Source organism: Mastomys coucha, unplaced genomic scaffold (assembly GCF_008632895.1).
Source record: "Mastomys coucha isolate ucsf_1 unplaced genomic scaffold, UCSF_Mcou_1 pScaffold22, whole genome shotgun sequence".
NCBI lineage: Eukaryota > Metazoa > Chordata > Mammalia > Rodentia > Muridae > Mastomys > Mastomys coucha.
Window position 1 is genome coordinate 95,136,175 of NW_022196905.1, and position 23,171 is coordinate 95,159,345.

General features: G+C 40.3%; 1 protein-coding gene across 5 annotated transcripts in view; it reads left to right on the forward strand.

Annotated features, from left to right (window-relative positions):
* Arhgap24 (Rho GTPase activating protein 24) overlaps positions 1 to 23,171 on the forward strand; it is a 713,998-nt gene that overhangs the window by 573,032 nt on the left and 117,795 nt on the right. Inside the window, exon 1 of one of the 5 annotated variants that reach the window (XM_031337016.1) lies at positions 10,927 to 11,318. The exons of the other annotated variants lie outside the window; for them this stretch is intronic. The gene's annotated coding sequence lies outside the window, so the exon portion shown is untranslated. Of the gene's footprint in view, positions 1 to 10,926; positions 11,319 to 23,171 lie in introns of those variants that run through there. 5 annotated transcript variants of the gene reach the window in all.

The following is a 23,171-nucleotide window of genomic DNA, read 5'->3' on the forward strand; positions in this document are numbered from 1 at the left end:
GGCTATAAGAGACATTTGCCTGGAGACCTTGACAGAATGTGTGAGCCTGGCTGCAGCTCGGGTGTCAGATTTCACAGGGGAGATGTGCTGTGGTGCCTTAGAGGGTGGGTACATTTGAAGTCTCATCCTCCACCTTGCTTTGATTAGTTGGAGCAATAACAATGAAAGACAGACCTGACTATCTGAGTATGAAACTTTAGACAAAACATTTTACTCAGTATAATACAACTTAAACAGAGACTCGAGGAGCCTTGGGCCTGACTCGCGTGTTCAGCCTCTATCTGGCTGTTGGCAAGGAACATCTTACCTGAGAGCCAGTGTCTCAGTAATAAAGGCCCTATGGCCTTCTCCACAGTTCTTCAAAGTAAAACTCAATGACTCGTAATGTGCTCTATGTGCCCGTGAACCTCTCTGGTGATGGGGAGTGTAGAAGAACAACCTGCTGCTTAGTCTCTCTCTCCCTCTCAGTATCTCTGGAACCATTGAGGAATGATAATTGTATGTATTTATAGTATATGGCCTAGTGTCTTAACATGTGGAAAAAATCTGAAATGATGACCAAGCTGGTTAATAAGTTTATTGACTCAAACATAAGTTTCTTTGTAGTCTCAACCAAGAAGGGAGTTTTAAGTGTGGTGTGCATTGGCTACATAGAGCCTCTGCATTCTGTCAAATAGATCTCTCCCCTTTCAGTCATATCATCCAGTTCTCGCTTCCTGAAATGCTGACGGCCAGTTCTGTTTTCTACTTCTGTCACTATGACATTTTTAGAATTTGTCACCCTGTGCCTGCCCCATTTAACCCAGCAAAACATCTTTCGAATTCATCCACGCAGCAGCAGATGACAAAGACCCTTAAAATACTGAGTAATTTTGTATTTTGCAAAGTATTTTGTGAAGTATGTGTGGATACATGTGTGTGTGTGTGAATGTGTGTATGTGTGGTGTTTTTTTACTCATTTGTCAGGGAACACTTAGAATAATTCTATAACTTAGCTATTATGAACCATATCACAGTGCACATGGGAGTGCAGACATCTCTTTGAAATACTAATTTGACTTCTATTGGCTATATTCCCAGAAATAGGATTGCTGTATCATATCGTAGCTCTATTTTAGTTCTCTGAGGAAACCTCCTACTCTTTTCTGACATGCCTGCACCAGTTTACACTCCAATCAGTAGTTCACAAGGTCTCTATCCTCTCTCCACACCTTTGCCAGCACTTGTTATAATTTGTTTTTCTGATAAAACCCATACCGAGCTGCCTGAGGTGAGGACCCATCTGTGGTTTTGATCTCTCTTTTGCTGGTAATTAGTAATGTTGAGCATTGCTCCATGTAGCTGTTGGCCATTGTACACATTCTGAAAAATGTCTCTTCATACCCCTGGTCAATTTTTCCTAGTGCTTAGAGAATTCTTTTATGTATTTGTATATTAACCCATAACTGTTCGTGCTTTGTGAGTATTTTCTTCCATCCCATAGGCTGTGTCTTCACTCGTTGACTGTTGGCTTTGTCTGCTTCAGTCCCATTTGTCTGTCTTTTTGGGGATCATTTTCCAGGATGAGGTCAAGTTGACTTACACATAATTTACTGTACTCCTTTCCTAATTTCTTCCCTCACTTTTGCCTCCCCTTACTTTTATGTATACAGGATGATTGGTGTATAGTTTAACCCTTCTGTGTGTGTGTCTCCAGTGTTCTGTGTCAGGAAATAACACTGGGTTACAATTAGGAGAGGACATGGTAAAGCGTATGAATGTTTATTAAATTGTTCATTTGATAAATAGCATATAGAATGATCATTTTCCAACATACTATGTTTTCAGGATTGATATCAGTAGACATGACAAAGTTTTTAAAGCAAGTTTTAACAGAACAGTGAAGGTGACTCTGCCAATTTACAGACTTGTAGAAGTTTTTAAAATTTGTTTCCCTTTTATGAGGGTTCTGGGGTTGGCATGGGACAGGCCTGGATTGGCTCTTGAGCTGTTTTAGGGGTGTTCTGAGGTAGAAGGTTCTGTGTCTGGCACCCCATTCCCCCAACTTTGGAGTCCTACCTCTCCCTCTTTAGTTTGACTTAATAAAATGATACTGATACTGTAACAGAGCAATACTAATCTTCCTCAAGACTTTTTTCTTTGAGTTTACTTTTGTCATTTTTCAGATAGGCCCCACTGTATCCAGGCAATCCTAGCTCACTGTACCCCAGGCTAGCTTAGCTCATTGTACCCCAGGCTACCTTAGCTCATTGTACCTCAGGCTACCTTAGCTCACTGTACCCTAGGCTACCTTAGCTCATTGTACCCCAGGCTATCTTAGCTCACTATACCCCAAGCTACCTTAGCTCATTGTACCCCAGCCTACCTTAGTACTCACTTTTATCTCATACTATCCTGGAACTCATTCTATAGTCCAGGCTGTGTTAGACCTTGTCTCAAAAACAAACAGATAAACAAACAACAACAACAACATAAAAGCCAAAGCCCTGCACTGGCTCCTTTTGAGGGTAGAGCTGCCGCTTCAGTTACTTCAGACTGCATCTCCTCTAACTGCTTCTAATTACCTCTTTCACCAAGACTCTACTGCGTTTTAACCCTTCTACAACTGCAGAACCATTTATCTCCTTTTCCTTCCATTTGTTTTCCTTTCCAGTGCTGGGTGCTGAACCCCAGGCTTCCTGTTGGCTAGTTGAATGCCCATGTGACTGAGCTATACCACTAGCCCTCACCTTTCCTGATGGAAAATATCGTGGGCCTTTGTGGAAAGAGCTGGTCATTTTGTCTGTTTGGAAAATACTGCTGCAAAAGGCTTCATCAATATGATTATAAATTTAGCGTGCTCATGGATGTTTCTATTCTTGACTTTACACATAAATATAGGTATGAGCTGATGGCCACATATCATAGCACATGCCTGGAGTAGCCTAGCTGTAAATGTCAGGGTTTTGTAAAACCAGTACAACATATGGCTTATAAATGTGGCACAGGTTCTCATGCGATTGCCAGCCTCTCAGGAAGGCTGTCTTTCCGCATCCATCAAGCACCTGTCTGATAGCTGAGGATGAAGGGGAAGCAGGAGTGACGGGCGCTAGGTGCTCCGCTGGGAAAAGGGAGAGACCAATTCATTTCTATTGCTTGCCTTTTCTGCACCTGCTGCGGATTCTTAGTGGTGGGTTTTCCTTATTTTCCCAATTATCCTTACCATACTAGAATTAGCAGAGGAGCAGTGGCAGATAAGAACATTCATAGTAGTATAATTTTTGCTGTATTGAATATAGTAATGTTCTGCATATGTAGATTTTATATCCTTAAAATGGACCAATATTTATCATTATTTCCACTTAATATTTGATTGTGGACTCACAGAGCTAAAATGTGGCCCTCGAGTTCTTTGACATGGTTGATGTTTAGTTTAAGAGTTCAACTTATATGTAGCTCAGATTTCTTTTCATCATAGTTCTATATTTCCTAGTTTAAAGAATGAGAAAAAACATGAGCATATTACACAAGCATCAAAATAAAATGATTTTTTTTAACCCCTGTTAAACAATAGGGCTGTAGCCCAATGAGAAAGAACAGGCCTCCCATGCATGTGGCGCAGGGTTCAATTGCAAACATCAAAAGTAGGAACCTATTAAAACTCTGAAAGTAAAATATGAAGAAGCTTAATCATGTCTTTGTAGGAGACGAATGATTTGTAATTACAGTGTGGAAATCATCCCGTTATGAACTAGTAATCGATCTTTATTGATCATGCACTTTGAAACCTTTGATGGATCCAAACATGGAACTTATTATCAAACTAATGGCAACAGCTCTTCTTCAGGTGGTGATTAACATATACCTACACAACATTTAAATCTTAGCAGTAGGTACAAGTGAAGCCACCATTTATGAAAACATTAGCATCAAATCTTATATATACACTTTATTTGTATAAATATCTATACTTGTTTTAGGAGTAAAAATAAATACAGTTATAAATTGTGAACAAATTTAGAACATTTGAACATGGAAAATTGGCATATAGATTTAGACATCCATGAAATTTGTAAGAATTAGTTGTAAATTGCTGTCTCCTGTATTCAGTTGGGACTCTACAAACAAATGCTTTAGAATTAACATAGGCTATTTTTTCCCATAGACAACATTTCCAAGAATAAACTTTTCATGTCATGCTCCTCTTTGTTTTTCTAGAAATTTGTTCTAAAAGAAATTTTGAAAATAAAATTTAACAGAAAAATAGAAATGCTCACAGTTGTGTGACAGTATTAAGTTTTATCAGAAACCTGGAAGGAATCTCGGTGCCCCAGGGTAAGTCCCTTTGTCCTGAAGTATTGTCTGAGTCGCTATTGCCGCTTTTTCTCCTTTTAAGCATTTTAGAAAAAATGTATTTGAATTTTAAAAGGAAGCCCATCATTATATATTGTAAAACAAAAATACTTATTTGTATGAGTTTGGTCTTGCTATTTGTCCAATCTTTCAAACATTGTTTCAACAGACTAATAATTCTATAGTGGGTGAATTAACTTTATGTTTAGTCCAAATATTCTGAGTGGTATTAAGATTTTTTAGTTTAAGTCTTTTCCCCTAAGAAACATAGCTGTGTCAAATGCACACGTGCTGTCTCTTTAACGGGCTGATATTTGTTCATGATGTGTAATTCTAAATCCACTGGCAGCTGGTTCCCAGCTCTGGTTCCAGCAAACAATCTGTAAAGCACCAACAACAAAGAAGTCAAAAGTAGAATCAGCCATGGCACCTCTCCCCACAGGCCTGCTTGCCACAAACAAATTCCTGTTGCCATTTTGGAGGCCATTCTGGAATATTCTAGAACAGCAGTACATTTTAAATAATAGTAGACTTGTTGGGGCTCCTAATAACCAACTCTTCCCCTTCTAGTGAAAGGCAGTTCTAGCTGTGTGGTATCCACCCTCTCTACATTGGAGTTTGCAGACACACACACACAGATACACTCTCATTTTCCTGTACCATTTTGTATGCACTAAAATAAAAATCACTGAACCTCAAGCATCTCTGTGTTTTTCTTATAATTCTGCAATGTTCAGAATTTTGTTAATAATACTCATGAATAATTTGATGCAGGTGTTACAAGTCATGGTACTTACGTGCTCAAGACGAACCTTTACCAAGTCCACAGAGTATAAACTTGACAAAGTTGCTTTGTCAAAAGACACATTTAAAAATCTGCACTACATATGCATACATGTATATATCGGTGAGTGTACTCGCAAGCACGCAAGTTTGTGTGTGTGTGTGTGTGTGATGTTTGTGTATTTTACTATGTTGAAGTCATTGCTCAACATTTACAAAGGCAAATAAAGAAATGGCAAATAAAATTTCCCTAGTCTCATTTCTTAGAGATAAATGCTTTTAACAAATGTTGAATATTTCTGATTCTTCTATACTGTTAAATATTGATTATAAAATTCCTATCATAGTGTAGTCACTATTTTAACATGCTATTTAGTGATACCTTGAAATATCATGAAATATGCAACACACATGATAATACACATAATATATATACATTACAATTTACAGTGTAAAAACAAGAATCAGTCCCCATTACACCTGCCTATTGAGAACTAGATTCTGTGAGCCCCGTGTTTTAGTTGATGTACCCTCAAGGTTCCACTTGCTAAAGAGCAGGAATTTGAGTCCCCATGCACATGAGCTTCCTTATAGAGCCCTGGATACAACACAGCTGGGAAAGCACCTGGCCTGTGATCACCCAGTGCAGGCCTCCTGGGTCCTGAAAGAATGGCCTGTTGTGGCATTGTCTGTATGTGTATGGTGGAAGTAATGGGGGATTATATTATAAAGCTTTGTTTTTATAAGATTTCAAATACATTCTGCCATCCTAATCACACAGTAAGATGACTCTGAGTACCCAGGAGTTAGTTCCTTCCCTTAACAACTTTTTCTTCCATTTTTTTCATATCCTTAAATGTTTCTTTTTTTGTAAAGTGTATAATATGCCTTCCCAAACTCTCTGCCTTCTTGTTCCTGGATACATCAAAAAGATCTGTAAAGCAAGAGCAAAAGTACAAACATGTCAATAGTGGCATCTGGGAAAGGCACAGTAACAACAGAGTAACATCATTGACTCTTTACTCCTCGGACAGAAAGAGATACTGAGAGAGACATCATCCACCTAGAAAAAAGGTTACCACTATGGAAAACCAGGAAATGATTTCTGAAAATATAAAAATTATTTAAAATTTTAAACACTTTAAGAAAACTTGGTAGGTAGCCTCTGTGTTATGATATTTTGACCTCTAGCCTTTTCTTTTAAATTGTATCATTGTACAAAGGAGCTAGCTATGTGTTCCCCAGAAGCCCAAGTATGGGTTGTGCTTTCTTCCCAAGACCAGGGCAACTGAGTCCAATCTTCTCTCCCAATGCTGGGCAGCCATGGAGTCACATCTCACTGTCAGTCACAGGCTCATGAAGATGAAGAGCAGACACCCTGCAGGGTACTGAGCTGGGATGCTCAGCAGGTTGGATGTGTCAAGAGATTTTTCAGCTTATGATACTCCCAAATTGCAAGGCTTACTGAGCCATGGGCCAACTTTATCCAAGTGGGAAGCCATGAAGGACTTGAGGCTGGAACGCCTGGAAGGCCCATGGGAAGTTGCAACATTACCACACAGAGAAACTGAAGTAGGAGTCACAAGAGAAGGAGACAATGAGCTATGCATCTCCCTTCCTGCCCCGCTTCCCACTGCCTTCTCAGGCTTTCAGTATTTCCTTCCAGCGGCCTTTCAAATTGTGATTCTAAAATCAGCATCTCTGATACAAGGGAGGAAAGTGAAGGTTCCAAGAGAAAGACAGAGAGGATGTGATTGTGGATTGTGAGGTTGTTTTATTGGTATTGTTGTTGGTTTGGGCTATGATAATTCATTTAGGCAGTCATTAGTCTGTAAAACAAAGTATCAAATGGAGCAATGGAGCAATGTAATTGTTTAAACACAGTGTCCTATACTCTGTGTTCACTTTTAATTTTCTGAATTAAGAAAAAATTAAAGCTTGCGTCAGTAGATTTTATTTAAATGTTTATTTGACTAGATTTTTTAAAAAAATCTGTCGGGCGGTGGTGGTGCAAGCTTTTAATCCCAGCACTTGGGAGGCAGAGGCAGGCGGATTTCTGAGTTCGAGGCCAGCCTGTTCTACAGAGTGAGTTCCAGGACAGCCAGGGCTACACAGAGAAACCCTGTCTCGAAAAACCAAAAAAAAAAAAAAAAAAGATCTGTCTGTAGGTATTTTATCATTCTTTATTTGGAAGGAAATGTTTTAGAGAAGAGAAAATAGATTTTTTTCCCCCATTTGATGTATGTTGAATATGTCAAGATAGGCTTCACAGCACATTAACTTATAAAAATCCAGCTCTTTAGTGAAATCTGCTATCTCCAGAGTAAGATCTAAAGTAAATATTTTAGGTTTTGTAGCAATTCTAGAAAGCCCAGAGAGGGAGAGTTCTCTACTGATATTACTAACTGGATAATTAAGATGTCACAGGTAATTTTGCTGTTGTTTTATTAGCTTGGTTATTTAGTTGGTTTTGTTTTTGAGACAGGTTCTTCTTTAGCCAGTCTGTCTTCAAACTCAGAATGTAGCCAACAAAGCCTTTAAATGCCTCTGCCTTCCAAGGCTGGCATCACAGACCAGCACCTGGCACGTGGCATTGGGTTGTTCCATAATACAGAGCTTAAGTTGAAAAAAACTTAAATGAAAGACTGTGTGCCTCTTCTTCTCCTCTACAATTGATCTATTTTACATTTATTTGAATTATCGTATTACTTACTTACTTCTTAGCCAATGGCCAAGAAGGATACGGATGGGTCCTGTCAGTAGTTGCAGTATCTGAAACAACACAATTGCATTTACAAGATGTTCCAGTGAAAGGCCTTCCAGGTTAAGCTGGGGGGTGGGGTACTGAGAAGCCTGGTTTCATGAAAGCTGTTGGGTGCCGTTATTTAAGAGAGACGGGTTTTTGTTTATTTGTTTGTTTTAAATCAGAGACATTGTATTGCCAGGCAAACTCAGAGGAAATTGCAACATGTGTGAAACCAGATAAAAGGTGAAAACAACCTGCAGCCTGGGGGTCATCAGGTGGGAACAGGGCTACTTGGTGGAAGGTCCTACAGAGCATGCGTTAGCTGGCTCTGGCCCTGAGCCAGCCACATGAACATCGCACAAATGGCTGTGCTTCAGACACCTGCTCCAGCTTCTCAGAGAACTTCAGTGGAACAAACCTGGCATTTCATCAACATCCTCCAACCAAGATAACCAAAAATTTGGTTCTTCCACTCACCCCAACACTACACTTAGCATAATTAAGTAAATAGTCATCTTACATGTATGCCAGGTATGTCAAGAAGAGATTGGCATGTTTCCTTTTAAGGTGTTCTTGGAGGTCTTATAGTTTAAAGACATTCAAGCAAAGAAAAGGTATTTGTTGTGTTTTGAAGGGAGAGTACCATTGTATCATAGAGAATGTGTCTGAACTTGTTTCTTTAATTTGATGTCAGAGAAGACTCTACTAAAACTACGGAAAGAATATTGATAGATATCAAACTACAGAAAGAATATTGACACACAATATCAAAACTTGCTCATGGGATGAGGGGTAAGGAGATGGTTCATCAGCCTAGAAAAAGTATTGCTTTTGCCGAGAGCACATGTTTGTTTCCTAGAACTCATGTCAGGCCAGACAAAACCACTTGTAACCTCAGCTGCAAGACATCTGGCGCCCTCTTATGGCCTCCGTGGGAACCACACTCAGTATGCATGTGCCTACATATAAATAATTACAAATAAAATAAACCTAAAATTCAGATCATGTTTTCTGCATCTTGCAACTAGTTCAATGCTGAAAAAATATCAAAGTGTATTTTTCCCTAAGATTGTTGTACACCATGTAAGTTGACTTGCCCTGCAAATACAATGAAGAACATTTCTTGTTAAGTTGCATGTCTGCCTTCTCACTGTGTAAAAACCAGACTTTATTCTCTGTCTGAGAAAATTATGTTAACTGATTTGTCCGAGCTATGGGAACTCTGGGTCATGAAGGACATGGCTTTAATTTAAACTCCACTAATCACTAGTTAACAGTGTGCAGGCTAATCATTCTCCTCGCTGAGAGGGATAACAGCAGCTACCTCACAGGGTTATTATGAGAATTAACAGAGGTGACATTCCTTCCTTCAGCCTGCAAGCCCTGTGTATTTCATAGGATGCAGATGGGCCACGTTATTCGTTTACTTCCTGCTCTTTACCTGCCTCCCTCCTCTGTGTCTCCCACAATCTAACTTCTAAATAATGCACAAGTCATTGTCAGAACACTAGCATTAATGCCCAGATGCGTGTGCTACTCAGTTAACTCAACAGTGAACCTGGCATTCCATCTCCAACTTTCCCCTTCACTAACCATTGTCTCCAGCCCCCATCAACAAGAGTCCACCAGGACACTGGGTTAGCCGTGAAACAGGTCTTGCACATGGGCGAAACAGAGTTTCAGCTGGTCTGGTTCACTCTTCCTCAGAGCCTAGATGGAGGTCATGTTGCTCACAATTAACCTACTCTGGCTGTACAGTGACTGCCATCAAGATTGGCCACAAAGAGGACAGCAGTTCAATAAAACCTTTAACTCTATTTATAGCCCACTTGAAGCAATCATTCTCCATAGAGTCCAAGGAGTCCTACAGAATGATCATCAATTCACAGGCCACAGCACTCAGCAGGCCAATTGGAGGGAGGACAAAATGAAGCTAAGTGCCCTTTCCCCAGGATTCCACACTAGACAAAGCATTGTGACCCACTCATTGTTCGGGTTCACCCCGACCAGCCCAGGAAGTTAGACAAAGCAAATGCTTGCAATAATGCCAGCTTTAGTCTTCAGGATTCTGATGCCTTGGAGGATAATACACAGCAAGTGAACAGAATTTGGAGGATAGGGGAAATGCCTAAAGGGTGGGGCTAGCCTCTAACTCCTGCACTCCTTGTATAGCTCAGTCACTAATTGTTTGTTTGCCTGTTATGTAACTAAGTCTCATAAAACATTTAAAAAGCCTAATTTCACTCCTACCTCACTTTAAAGAGAACTAAAAACTTGAAATAATGGATTGGGGATCATCTATGATATTCGCATCACTCTGTAGCATACAGGTACATGTTACAGAAGAAATGCCCGCTTGATGCCTGCCAGTGTTAAAATATGTGTGGAAGTCAAGACCACTCTTGAAAAGGAATGGTAGGAATTTTTACGAGAAATTTTAAATTAATTCGGTCAGTGCTATAAAAGCCTACATCATTACAATGTCTTTAGCATGGGGAATTGTTGCATAATTCCAGTGTGTGCCCCCAAATAAAGACTTAATATGAGTTAGTATAGATCAAAAACATATTTTTTTCTCTTAAAAGTATTTTTTGATTCTGGCAAGTGTTTTCATTGTATCAGATCCCTCTTAAACTTTGTTACCTGGAAAATACCATCAAAGCCTTTATAGCTTGAAAAACGGAGGTGTCTAGTTAGTTAGTGTAGCTATACTGATGCCTGTCTGCCAGTGATATGTGTGTGTGTGTGTGTGTGTGTGTGTGAGAGAGAGAGAGAGAGAGAGAGAGAGAGAGAGAGAGAGAGAGAGAAACATACACACACACAGAGGAGAGAAAGAGAGGAGAGAGTATGTGTGAGAGTGTGTGTGTGTGTGTGTGTGTGAGAGAGAGAGAGAGAGAGAGAGAGAGAGAGAGAGAGAGAGAGAGAGAGCATTCTTGCTGGAAGCATGCCCCTGGGATGGCTGATTGGCTCCATGCCATTTCAGAATTTCAGCTTCACTGTTCTCTGACCTCCTGTTGTCCCAGCTCTGATTTATGGGACTTTTGACTCTCTCTAAAGGCAAGGTGTCTGGAGTTTAGGGTCTTTACTTCAAGGCCCCTCCTCTTCCTCCCCCACCCCCGCCCCTTCTGCTTGTGTTCACCTTGTAGTAACCTTGCAGAACTCAGCATTTTTTACCTGGGCTCAATAGCCGGGGACTCCACTGGAGCTGGAGAGAGAGAGAGGAGGAGGAGGAGAAGGAGGAGAGAGAGAGAGAGAGAGAGAGAGAGAGAGAGAGAGAGAGAGAGAGAGAACAAGCCGTGGTTTCCATTCCTGGGTGATGGAGTCATGGGAGAAACTGCATTGAGCAAACAGAGTGGGACCTGAGCCGGCTCGAATGTGCACTAAGCGGCTCAGGACAGAGCAGCTGCTGTCTCTCCCAGCCTGCATCTGTCACTGACCACTGAAGTGTGTGTGCAAGGTGAGAGCGGGGATTTTTCTTTAATTTGGAGACAAATTGCCAGGTATTGCTGTTGATTGTGCTTCATAATTGGGGGGTCCGTTTATCACCACAAATTCAGGTCATGGACTGCGTGTGGCTTTATTTATGCCTTGTTTGCCATCAGAGTCCATTCTGCTCTCCACTGTATGAGTCTGGATCATGGCAACAGATTAGATGTGGAGCTGCTTTTCCTCTCTGCAATGTAGTCATTCAGGGTTGTCCCCTTGAGTCCTTCCGTTAATTGCTGCTACCAAGTGCCATAGCTGTCCTTATACAGGTTCAGTGCTAACTGAAAGGCGTGTGGAGCTGATTTAGGTGTAAGTCTGAAATACTATTTTTTAAGTTCATGATGGGATGTCTTCTTTGTTTACCCACATGTGAAGCACTGAAACTTTCTAAAGTGAAGTCTCCTAGACAGAAGTAGTGTGGGGTTTCTATGTATTTGCTTATCAAAATGAAACTACTTGGTCATCTGTGAACTGTGGTGTGTATGTGTGTGTGTGTGTGTGTGTGTGTGTGTGTGTGTGTATGAGAGAAGGGGGGAGAGAGGGAGGGAGAGAACACACGCTTATGTGATTTTAAATATCTCAGAACCAAAAGAAAACCCAATAGTTCGTATCCTCTGACATGCTTCTAAGTAACCTAGCAGCATGTAAGCTGTTTTTTTTTTTTTTTTTTTGAGTACATCTAAGTTGTACAACTTCAAGTTTTGTGTCTGCTGGACAGCACAGATATTGTATGAGCTTGTGAAAGTATGTGGGACCATAGCACACATCCTAAGTTCCAACAACAGGAACTAAACCATGTTCTTGGGTAAACAGATGGCCCTTAATCCTTAGCCGCTCCAGCATGTTAGCTACTAACCCAAACTTATAAAACATATGAAGGAGGCGTACAGTTTTGCAGTGATTAAATAAATATATAAGTATATATTCCATTGTGAGTCACACTTCAGAAAAGGGAAAGTATAGCATTCAGGTTTTGTATAAGTAGGATTAGAAAAAAAATAGGAGAGATAGTTAGGAAAGGGCACTGTACTAACTGAAGAGCAATTAGACAGGAAGAGTGAAGCACCCTACCTCCTCCGATGTTGTGCTTCTAATTGAAAGAACAATGTCATTCCTAAGGGAATTTGGGGTCAGCAGAAATGAATCCAAGAACAAACATTTAATAAAATAAAACATTTAATAAAATACACTGTCACCAGTGGAATGTGTTTGTCTGCACTACTTAAGTAGGATTCTGGTGCAAAGAGTAAGACAATTAACATGAATACCTTTAAATGTTCTTTATAATTAGTTTACATGTAGGTAGGCTTTGAAAATGAATAAGGTGAATATGTTTAATTAGAATTCAATTCATATGAAAGTTACTAAAAACATTCAATAAGTAATATTCAATATCACAATGTTGTTGGTTTGGCAGGAATGTTTGGAAACCCCAAGCTAGAATGTCTCCTGGTTCCACATACATAGGGAGCACTTCATACCTTGAACACTTTGTTCATGTGGTTTCAGACTCTAAGATGCTGTGAACGGATTCACGGGAATAATCTGGAATAACTCTGCATGATTTCCAAGTGAGTTGGAACAACACAGTTCCATGTCCCAGCTGTGGGCTGAGACGTACAGAGGATCGATAATGGCCATTCTCAGGTTGAAGCCTTGACTCTGGTGGCTGTCTCCTGCCACAATCCACAGTTTGGCTCATTTGTTTTACGTGCTTAGAATGACTTTAACTTCATGATAGAAAAGACATTTTATCATTCTATCACTCCCTGTGATAGAAATACAGGAGTATCCATAGCTCTCTAATGACATCATGCTTGGATGTTGAAGTGTAGCCCATTTGTACCCATGCTCATCTTTCATGCAAAAGGTTAGGCGGTCACCCTGGAGGAGACATAATCAGCCCAAGCTGAGGAGAGGGACCTTGGGTGGTGTCTGTGTTTATTCTTAAATGATAAGCTGACTTCATGAAAAGAGACCCAGAAAGCTTGTATATTAAAGGTCCTGGTCTCAAAGCATACAGCCTACTCAAATACATTTACTCTGATGCAATTAAACTCCCTTAACGAAATGGAGTGATGTTTTGCTATTTATACCGAACACATATCTAGAACTTAAAATCATGAGTCTTATTAGCATGCTGTGTTTTTGCATCCACTGTTCTTTCTTTCAGAGTTAGGAATTTTAGTCAAGGCTTCAAAGTTAATACTACATCTTTAATTTATTAAATGACACTTCTTTTTTTTTTGTATCACTGAGCAACCTGTACATTGGTGAAAAGTCAGGAATGTTTTGTTCCTTAAGAATAACCCTAACTTCTTAGAGGTCGAATGATCTGCTCACTGACTGAACAGGAAATAAGGTGAGCAAGAGGAAGACAGAGATACATTGTCAGGATGCAGGCAGTGACTCTCTGTTGTGCCTGGCATGCCTATTATTCATGTGGGCCTGTCAGCCTAGATGAACTGTCTGTACTGACTCACACAGTGTTTTGTTAGGTTAGGCTGAGGACCATGTGGTATGTGGAGTGACTTACAGTACATGTAGTAGCTTTGCTTTGGTCCTTTAGCCACTAACTTCTATTCTACTTATCAGCTTCTTTCAAGGAAGTATAGATTCCCATAGGATGGAGAATTTGTGCAGAGCTCCTGAAGCTTGCTCCTGGACTCCTTAGGTGGGCCTAAGTTATGCAGAAAAGGGATGCATGGAAAGAGAGTATGATAAGACTCTTTCCTTAGGGTGTCTTGTCCTGAGGCCAGTGTCCTGGTAGCCACAGGCTCTGGTAGAATTTGGGGATATAAGTGATTGCAAGCTGAATTAGGAATAGATGGGGCTCAAAGTTGTTCTTTGGAGACACACTGAAGACACTTCTTGCCTACTGACTTCAAACACCTTTATTTGGAGAAAGAGCTTCGGAAGGCTCCTCCAAAGAGTTCGGAGGATAACCTCAAACACGCTATGGAATGTAGGGCAGCCTTGAACCTGGGATCTTCCTGCCTCCAGCTTTGGAGAGCCAGAATTTCAGCCAGGTGATATCATCTTCTGTTTATGCAGTTTAGGGGTTAAAACTGAGGGCTTTTTGCATGCTAGAAAGCGGTCCAGCAACTGGTCTGTGCCCCTGGTCTCCAGCCTTATTTATCTTAAAGTCAGTGTCTTCTAAGGAAGAAGAAAGGGTGGCCGTCAGAAGATAATAACTGTGACTATCCATAATAGGCGGTATCCAAGGAACTGCTGGTTCCTTTTCAAAATGTCTAGGCCCACGACTGCAGTTTGGGTTTGCTTTTGTTTGTTCTTGATTTGAATTTTGGCGTATTTGTAGATGTATGGCATTTCTTGAATATCAGAGTGGGCTCTAGCCGTGAGAGTCATTTTGCTTTCATGGGTATTTTATGCTTAAATAACCTGGAGGTAATTCCACACATGTTCTTAGGGCCTGTGGCTTGACAGCAGTTTGCCATTGGAGGTCATGGCTAATATTTTCCACTTGTGGTATTAGGTCAGTGTTCAAGAAGCAACACTATAGAGAACTTCATAGGTGGGATTTAGAAATTAGAGGTGTGTATCTATATATCATGATCAATATAATTCCTGTTTAAATATTTGAGTTGTTCCTACTAGACAGGTTTAGAAAAGAGACTCATTTTGCCATAGACATAATTTTAAAGAAAATGTTATAACCATCAGCCAAATGTAAACTCTGTTTAATAACCTGAACATTCTCATCAATGTACAATTTCAGGAATCATCAAGACGCTGGATCCTAGCTCTGTGATGCAGGGCCAGCTTAGTACATGTGAGGCCTTGTGATCAATCCCTAGGGCCCACCACCACACACATACACTCTTACCACCAGAAGGTCACTGAGACATTAGTTATATTTCTACTGAGCATGATCACTCTTCATGGAGAAACCATTGCCAAGTATCCAAAGGCATATTGGGCTTTAAGGGACTCTCCAAGAATTATACTTTAGTATTTTTGAATCAATGAAAACATTGCTTTTATTATCTTCCTTGGTGGAATATTTTAAACATCACCATGCTTTACATGTGTTGATAATGAAGTATTAAACAAGTATTTCTTGCAACTCTTATCTCATGAGTAATAGAGTCTATGACACAAGTCATTGGACCGTGCCAGTATGTCTGGAGGTATTACTCTGTAGCTATAAAGAATCATCTTCCCTTGTTTCTAAGTACTTAAGCTAGTTTCCCCCTGAGTGTCAATACCGTAAGCCACTAAAAGGACTGTCAAGCAACGAATCCTCTTTATTAAAGAACTTTAGTGTATTTACTGCCCCATACAGCTATATATCATTTCAGATAGATCTCAGCAGTAAAGGTTTCCAAATCAGGGTTCTAGAAACCATACAGTTAGGCTGACATTACTTTAGAGAATGAGCTCTCTGTAAATTCATCATTCAGTTTTGGTTTAGACCATCATTTGGCATGGTAGCTAGTCAACAAATATTCATAAGCAAAAGTAAATGAATAAACTAACCAACCTTTAGAATTGTCTAAAGGTTTATTACAAGCCTTTTATGTTTTCAATTTTATTTTCATAAACAAATTCAATAAATAATATCAAAATGATGTTGATTATCTGATCCAACATAAGCACCATTCCCCATCACATGCAAGCATCCACAGTCAGCTACACCTAGACCAGCAAGCATAACATGAGTCAAAACGTGTATAAAATTCAGCTTTGATCTGACCTGGCAAAGTGTCATTGCAATGTTCCTGCTTCTGAACTCAGGATTAGTGCATGTGAGCATTAAGGAGTGGAACAGGATGGTTATCTTAAAAATAGGGTAAATTCACATTTCCACTCCTGCTTTGACAGAATGAGAACCTCAGAAACATGACATTTCCACTTGAAATCCACCTTTTTATCCATTAAATATTTTAAAAAGGAGAAAATACATTTCTTGTTTGAATGGAAATGGAAGGTCTTAACTCACTGTTTTCTTTTTCCACTTCAGTGACAGAATGGCATTTCCTGCTGGAATTTAGCATATAAACATGTGGAATTTCAAAGCCAGGGGAAAGGAAGAGTCAATAAGAAGAAGTATCAAAAACTAGTACAAGGACCCACTTGTAAAAAACATATCTGATACACAAAAATCAATGTACAGGAGTCAAAGACATAAAATATGAAGCTGAGAGTACTATAGAAGCAGGTTTTAGCATGACTACTTGCATAAGCAGATGATATACAATGTCTCCAATCTACCATAAGCAAGGGATGAGAGACATCTGCTGTAACAGAAATGAGGGGTCCACCATGGCCGCCTTCTGTAGAGAGGCCCCGGTGTTAGCCTGTGCCTTTCAGACTCCCAGGAACAAACAGTGAAGGGGTGGTTACAGCATGGACTCCACACTAGACCCACATGAGTGTTAGATGAAAAGCTAGAGACTGTTGTCTTGCTCATGCTGTTACTGATTCCTGTATCCCATACTTGGCTGAGGCCTCCCTGTGGGGTTTGCAGGATTCTGATCTGGAATTCGCATTGTTGGGGTAATAGAATGGGGAGTTGGGAGCTGTGTGGGGCCCTCCAGAGGTATCAGGCTGGGCTGCACCAAAGTACAAGCAATTAAGGATTCTGAGCAGTCAAGATGGTGAACTTCAGCTGAAAAAGCTTTCTTTCATCTGAGACAGTGATTGCTTATTTTTACTTTCTGTTCTTCCAGCTGATTTCCTTATCCTGGAATTCACTCTAGCTACCCCTCTGATACCCCACACCGCGGCTCCTCCCTACCCCACTATGACCCTCCTACAACATCTCACACCATACCCTGAGCTGGTCACAGAAACACATCAGTCGCGCTCAGCTCCACAGCCTGGCAGCCTGTCTAGAGCGATGTGCAATGGTCCTAGCAACAGATTAAGGCAAATCCACAGAACTTCAAAAGCTGAGGCCACTCAAGCAGTTATACTTTAAATTTCTGCCTGTGGGTTTGTGTTAGTTAACAAACCCATATGTGTTTTTTAAAGTTCATCTTTAATTGAAACTTGGAGAGGTGCAGTCACTTTCAGAAACAATCAGTGATGAAACTAGTCAAAGTGCTAGACATGAGGGTCAGATGTGTGCACACTAAAATATCTGAGTGGAACACTTTATCATGAGCAATGAACACAGAACATGGGGAGCCCAGCCTCCTCTATGGCCCTTGAATGAGCAGTTGAATGGCGAGTGACTTAATCTTTCTGGGCCTATGCCTTACATCTGTACAATCAACCTAAGCCACATATAAATTAGCCTCATATAGGCTTTCCACAGCAGGCAATAAGCAAACTGGTGGATGGCAATATTTTAACAAATGGATTATCATGATTTGGTGGACATACACATTTTTCTAACTGGATGGGAAGATACAGTCGGGCAGTGATTATTGTAATATTAAAGAGATTATTAATGAGTGTAAAATGAAGAAAGAACACATGATGACTGAAGAATGGATGTCTTACTACTGATGACTTCTGCCAGCAGCACTGACATAATAGCATACTCAGATGAGACACTCACCTATGTTTTATGATAAATATGTAAGAGAAGAATGAGACAGAAGTGGAGGGATAAAGAAAAAGAAGTTCATGAAAGAGTCTTTTAAAACACCACCAAGATGTCTTATTTGAACTCTCTAGGCTATATTTATCTAATGTCCAAAGTCCTCCTTGATTCCCCACCCCCACTTCCAGCACAAGCCACAACAAATAGTGACGCGTAGGCACGCTGATTTACAGGAGTGCATTATTGGTCCATAGGGAGAAAAAAAGAGAAACTTGGTGTGCTTTGCACACACAGAATGAAATGCACCTGATAAATCAAAGGGAAAGAAACCAAAGTCTGAGGTTTCTGGCAGAAATCAAGGGGTGAGCACGAGCCCCAAACTACAAGACCATTTGTCAGGGACAAGTATCGATTGTTCCTCCGTTTGTGATATGTTTGTTTCAATAGCAATATCTTTTCTGTGTGAAAGCCCAAACTCCCTCTCAGGTTATATGTGCTCCATCAGAATGGTAGTAGCCACCAGTGGGGAAGGACTAAGACAATGAAAGTGAACTCGATCCTCAAGTATACTGGCCAAGCGTCAGACATCAGTCTATGCTTGCCCTTCATTAAGTTCACAATCATATTTATAGTCATTAAAAGTAGAATCATTCACATGGTCCATGCTGATGCCTAGCACATCTCTTGAGGAGAAACAGGCAGATCATCAGTTCAAGACTAGCTTGAAGAAGTTCGAAGCTAGCCTGACCCTATCTGAAAACAGAAAACAAGAGATCAACTAACATTCCATAATACTCCAGAAGTTACTCATCTGGTATTTTGAGAACTGTATTTATTGTGAGTCGGATTTGCAGAACTTCATTACTGAGCCAGTGAGATTAATTTAATGTTTCCTTCTCTTCCTCTTCCTCTTCCTCTTCCTCTTTTTCCTCCTCTTGCACCCCCTCTTCCTCCTCTTTCGCCTTCTGTTCCTCCTCCTCCCTCCTTCTCATGTTTTTCTCCTTCTTCTATTCTTCATTGAGACAAACTCCCATGTATTCCAGACTAGCCTCAAGTTCATTATTTACCCCAGAAATAACCTTGAACTTTTGATCTCCCAACCTTCATCAGTTGCATGGTGGAATTTATATGTCCCATTCACTAGGCTATTTATGCAGTATTGGCCATTTATATAGAAATTGAAACCAGAGCTTTGTGAGACTTGCCAAGCACTCTACTGGCTGAGCCTCATCTCCAGAACTCTTGCCCATTTCCTAACAAATAAATCCTTGTGTATTTGTTTTCTTTCATTGCATGCTTACTAACTCTTATGGTATGATCATCAGAAAACAAGCTTCGTTTCTTTACAGAATGACTCCAAAAGAAAAGTAATTGACGTGATTCTCAAATCATTTGTAGAGCTATAAAAGGGGCAGGGAGATGGAATTAAAGGAAAGGTTCTATGCAAACACAGTTTTGAACAAACTATAGAGGTCAAATGTGGCTGCCTTGATGGTGTAGGGAAGAATATCATGGTCACCAACAGTGCTCGGAGGATCAATACCACTGAGTTATGCATGTGTGAGCCGTTGTCTCCATGGTCTTCCTATTGCAACCAAGTGTAACAGTGCGTCTTGTCTGTGTCACAGAGTAGGAGAAAGGAAATGATCAGCTCAAGCTTTCTCTCCCAGCTTCTGGATGAAGACCCATGCGCTCCTTAGGTGAGGATGGCTGTTTTCACCCTGTGTCCCTTCATGTCACCTTCTCCCCGCGCATCTGTCTCTGTCTACATTTCTCATTTGGATAAGGACACCAGACTGATAGCATTTGCATGTTTGAAAGTACCCTCTAAGTGACGGAAAAGGCACGGCAAACTCCAGATTCAGTTCAGCTTTGCTGTCCTACAACAGGTTGCCCTGGCCTAAAATTGCAGGCCAAAGGAAGCTGTGGTTAGGAAGGTCACATGATGACAGACACAGAGAGTTTAAAATTAAAGAGACTGAGCTAAACTTTGCCCCATGTCATCTTGGGCAAGAGCTTATAATAGCAGTAGAACAAATGTAGCATCATAAGAGAAGGTCAAAAGTGAGGCTCCCATTGGGCCTTGGTGTGACACGTGCTTAGGCCACAAAAGTAAATTATGAGGAGAGGTCTGCTCCCCTAAGACTCAGAATGTAAGAAACACACAATGCACTTTATACTCTGATCCTAGTAAAAACCCATTGTGCTGTGCATAATATAGCAAATGAACCCTATGTATGAATGAAGCTTTGGGAAAGAAAACTGGATGCTCTTCTCTTGTGTGACCATTGGGGCTCAGATCTGTTGCACAGTCCATGAATTCAGTAGGAGAAACCCTTTAAAAGTCTTAGTGATCCTTCTTTAGTGCTCTGTAAATGTTATGTCGCACAGCAGGAGTGATGACCACATGTGCCAACTACTTTCCTATGTGCTCTCCACACCCTAGTGCTTTTATTCCTCACCATAGTGCTATAAATAACAGATAGGGAATGGGCAGTTGAGGAAGTTGAGACAGAGGCTAACCAGACTCCAGTCAATCCTTGGCTGACTCAGAGCTCAAATACGATTCCATAGCCTGTGGCTTAACCACAATGGATACTGGTTCTCAAGAGAGACATGATCTTTCTGAATCTGTCTTTAGAACCCCAAAATAACCACACTAAAATGCGTGTTTTAAAAGGCTTTCATTGCAGTTATTTTTGCAGATAAGTGGTACCCCTGCTCCTGCCTTTATTTGAGGTGTTCTTCCTTGTGCTGTGTGCTTGAGGCCCATTTCATTTTAGATACAATCCAATTACCAGCCATCGTAGTTCCTGAGCCTCACCTTGCAGGCTTGCCCTGGACCTGCTTGCTTCTGTTCCCTCCCCTGGCAGGTTTTCTGTTCATCCTTTCCTTGATGCTGCCTGCTCTACTGAGCCAGGCCATGCGTCATTCTCTGCTGAGATTCCGGCCTGTTTGAAGTTCTCACAGACATCGTAAGTTGTGTGCAGCAACCTGTCCATTCTTTCTCACGTTTCCACGAACAATTAATTAGCTCAGAGTATGGCTAGTGGATTTTTGATCCCTACTTGGTTGCAGAGGGAAGGAAAAGCATGACAATAAACTAAAAGGAGCAGCTGTCCCATTGTTTTTGAAAACAGTAATGAAGCATAAAAAAAAACAATAAAATAAATTATGCAAATTATAACATTAAAAATAGTCATTTAAAGTGTATAATTCATAACATACTCCTTGCCTCGAAGAACTTTATTCAAAGATGGAAGCATATACATATATATGTATATGTATGTGTATATATATATTAATTATTGTGTGTCAGAATATGGAAACTGCCTATCATTCAACTATTTTAACTTTTATTAATACTGTATACTCAAAATTTAATCCTACAACAGCATTTATGTTCACATGTAACTTACTACTGAAGATAAGGCATTAATACAACACACATACATCTATATCTATATATCTATATATATAATATGTAATATATATATATATATATATATATATATATAGAGAGAGAGAGAGAGAGAGAGAGAGAGAGAGAGAGAGAGATCCAATTAAGCTTTCTCTCCCAGCTTCTGGATGAAGACCCATGTTCTCCTTAGTTGAGGATAGCTGTTTTCACCCTGTGTCCCATGTGCATCTATCTCTGTGTCTACATTTCTCATTTGGATAAGGACACCAGACTAATGGCATTGGCATGTCTGAAAGTGCCCTCTAAGTGACTGAAAAGGCATGACAAACTCCTGACTCAGTTTGATGAAAAAATTAATATTTTAAGCTTACAAAAAGCTATTACAGCAGTGCTTTGAACTGAAGATGACTTGGAAGGTACCAAGTGCACATCAGAATAAATTGTCACTCATGTGACAGGTGAGACCAAAGAAGCACATTATGAATCAAACCAACACTTACTCCTTTTGATTGCTCTGATAAAACACTACACCCTAAAGCAACTTCAAGATAAGCTTTTCATTTTGACTTACAATTGAAATGGATGAGTCCATTATAGCATGGGGGCGTGACAGCAAGTGGATGGGGGGCGGGGTCAACAGCACAGAAAGGTAAGAGGTGGTGCCTTCAGCTGCACATAGGAAATGAAAGAGAACACTGGGAGTGGGGTGGACTGCCCTCCCCCAAAGCCCACCTGAGTGCCATGCTTGCTCTAACAAGGCGACACCTCCTGATGGTGTCATAAATTCCTCAAGTATTACTACTTTCTAAGACCCTTATGTTCTGATAGCTGCTCCTCTAGAGGGCATTTTTCTTTTAAACCATAGCACTAGGTAAACCTTAACTTTAAAACACATTTAAGTAAACTGGTTCAACTTCACAATTTCTTGAGAAACCCAATGAATAATTTTCTGAGCTGTATTTTAAATCTTGTTTCCAAGAACAAAGGATGTGTGAATGAGAGGAATGGAAAGGAAAGAAGGTTAGGGAAGGATGAGGCCGTTGGTCTTCGCAGGTCTGATGACCGTGTGGTCCTGCAGACCACTCTGCAGTTGACCTGTGGCATTCTCTATGCTCCTGCCTCATTCTTTGGTGTTCATGTCCAGTGATTCATTTACCACTCATTACTGCAGTGAATGTAAGGTTTGGGATAGTTAGTGGGACTGGGTTTGGTGCTTTGGATTCGATATTGAAAGAGAAACATGGTGTTTTCAAAGTAGAAGTTTGTCATGACTGCTCATGGAGGCTCTTCCTGGGCTGAACTAACACTCCTGAAATGCAGCTTCTATAAATCAAAATCCAATTAATGTTCTTAGCATTGTGACACAACTTGTTGGTAATGACTTCAAAGTTAGCTTAGAATCATTTATCTTGTCACCGATCAGCAGTTCATTCATGTTACAAATCTCATGGGTGAAGGGCACAAGCAGTTGCAAAGCTAAATCAATTACCCAAGCAGACAGCATACAGCAATGTATCACACATAAAACTGCTGAGTATCTTAAATGTCTCTGTTCACTCTGGTCTCTTCTTTTGGGCTCTCTAAAGCGTTATCAAGACAATGAAAATGGAGCCCTTGAAAAGGGTGCTTCAATAGCTGGTAGAGATGGCACAATGGCTGTCTTTTATTAAACCAACTTGTTATTATTTTTAAGTGAGATTCAAAATAATTGTTTGGTAGACTACCTCCATTACGTAGAACACAAGTTTGTTTCTGGATTGAGTCCTGAGCTGTATGAACAACTTAGAGTCTCCCGTGATGGAAGATAATCGTTATGAAATTGTGATTATGGAAGTAATAACAGGGAGGAAGGCAGAGGAAGGTCATTCAAGTTGTCATCTTTTAAACAG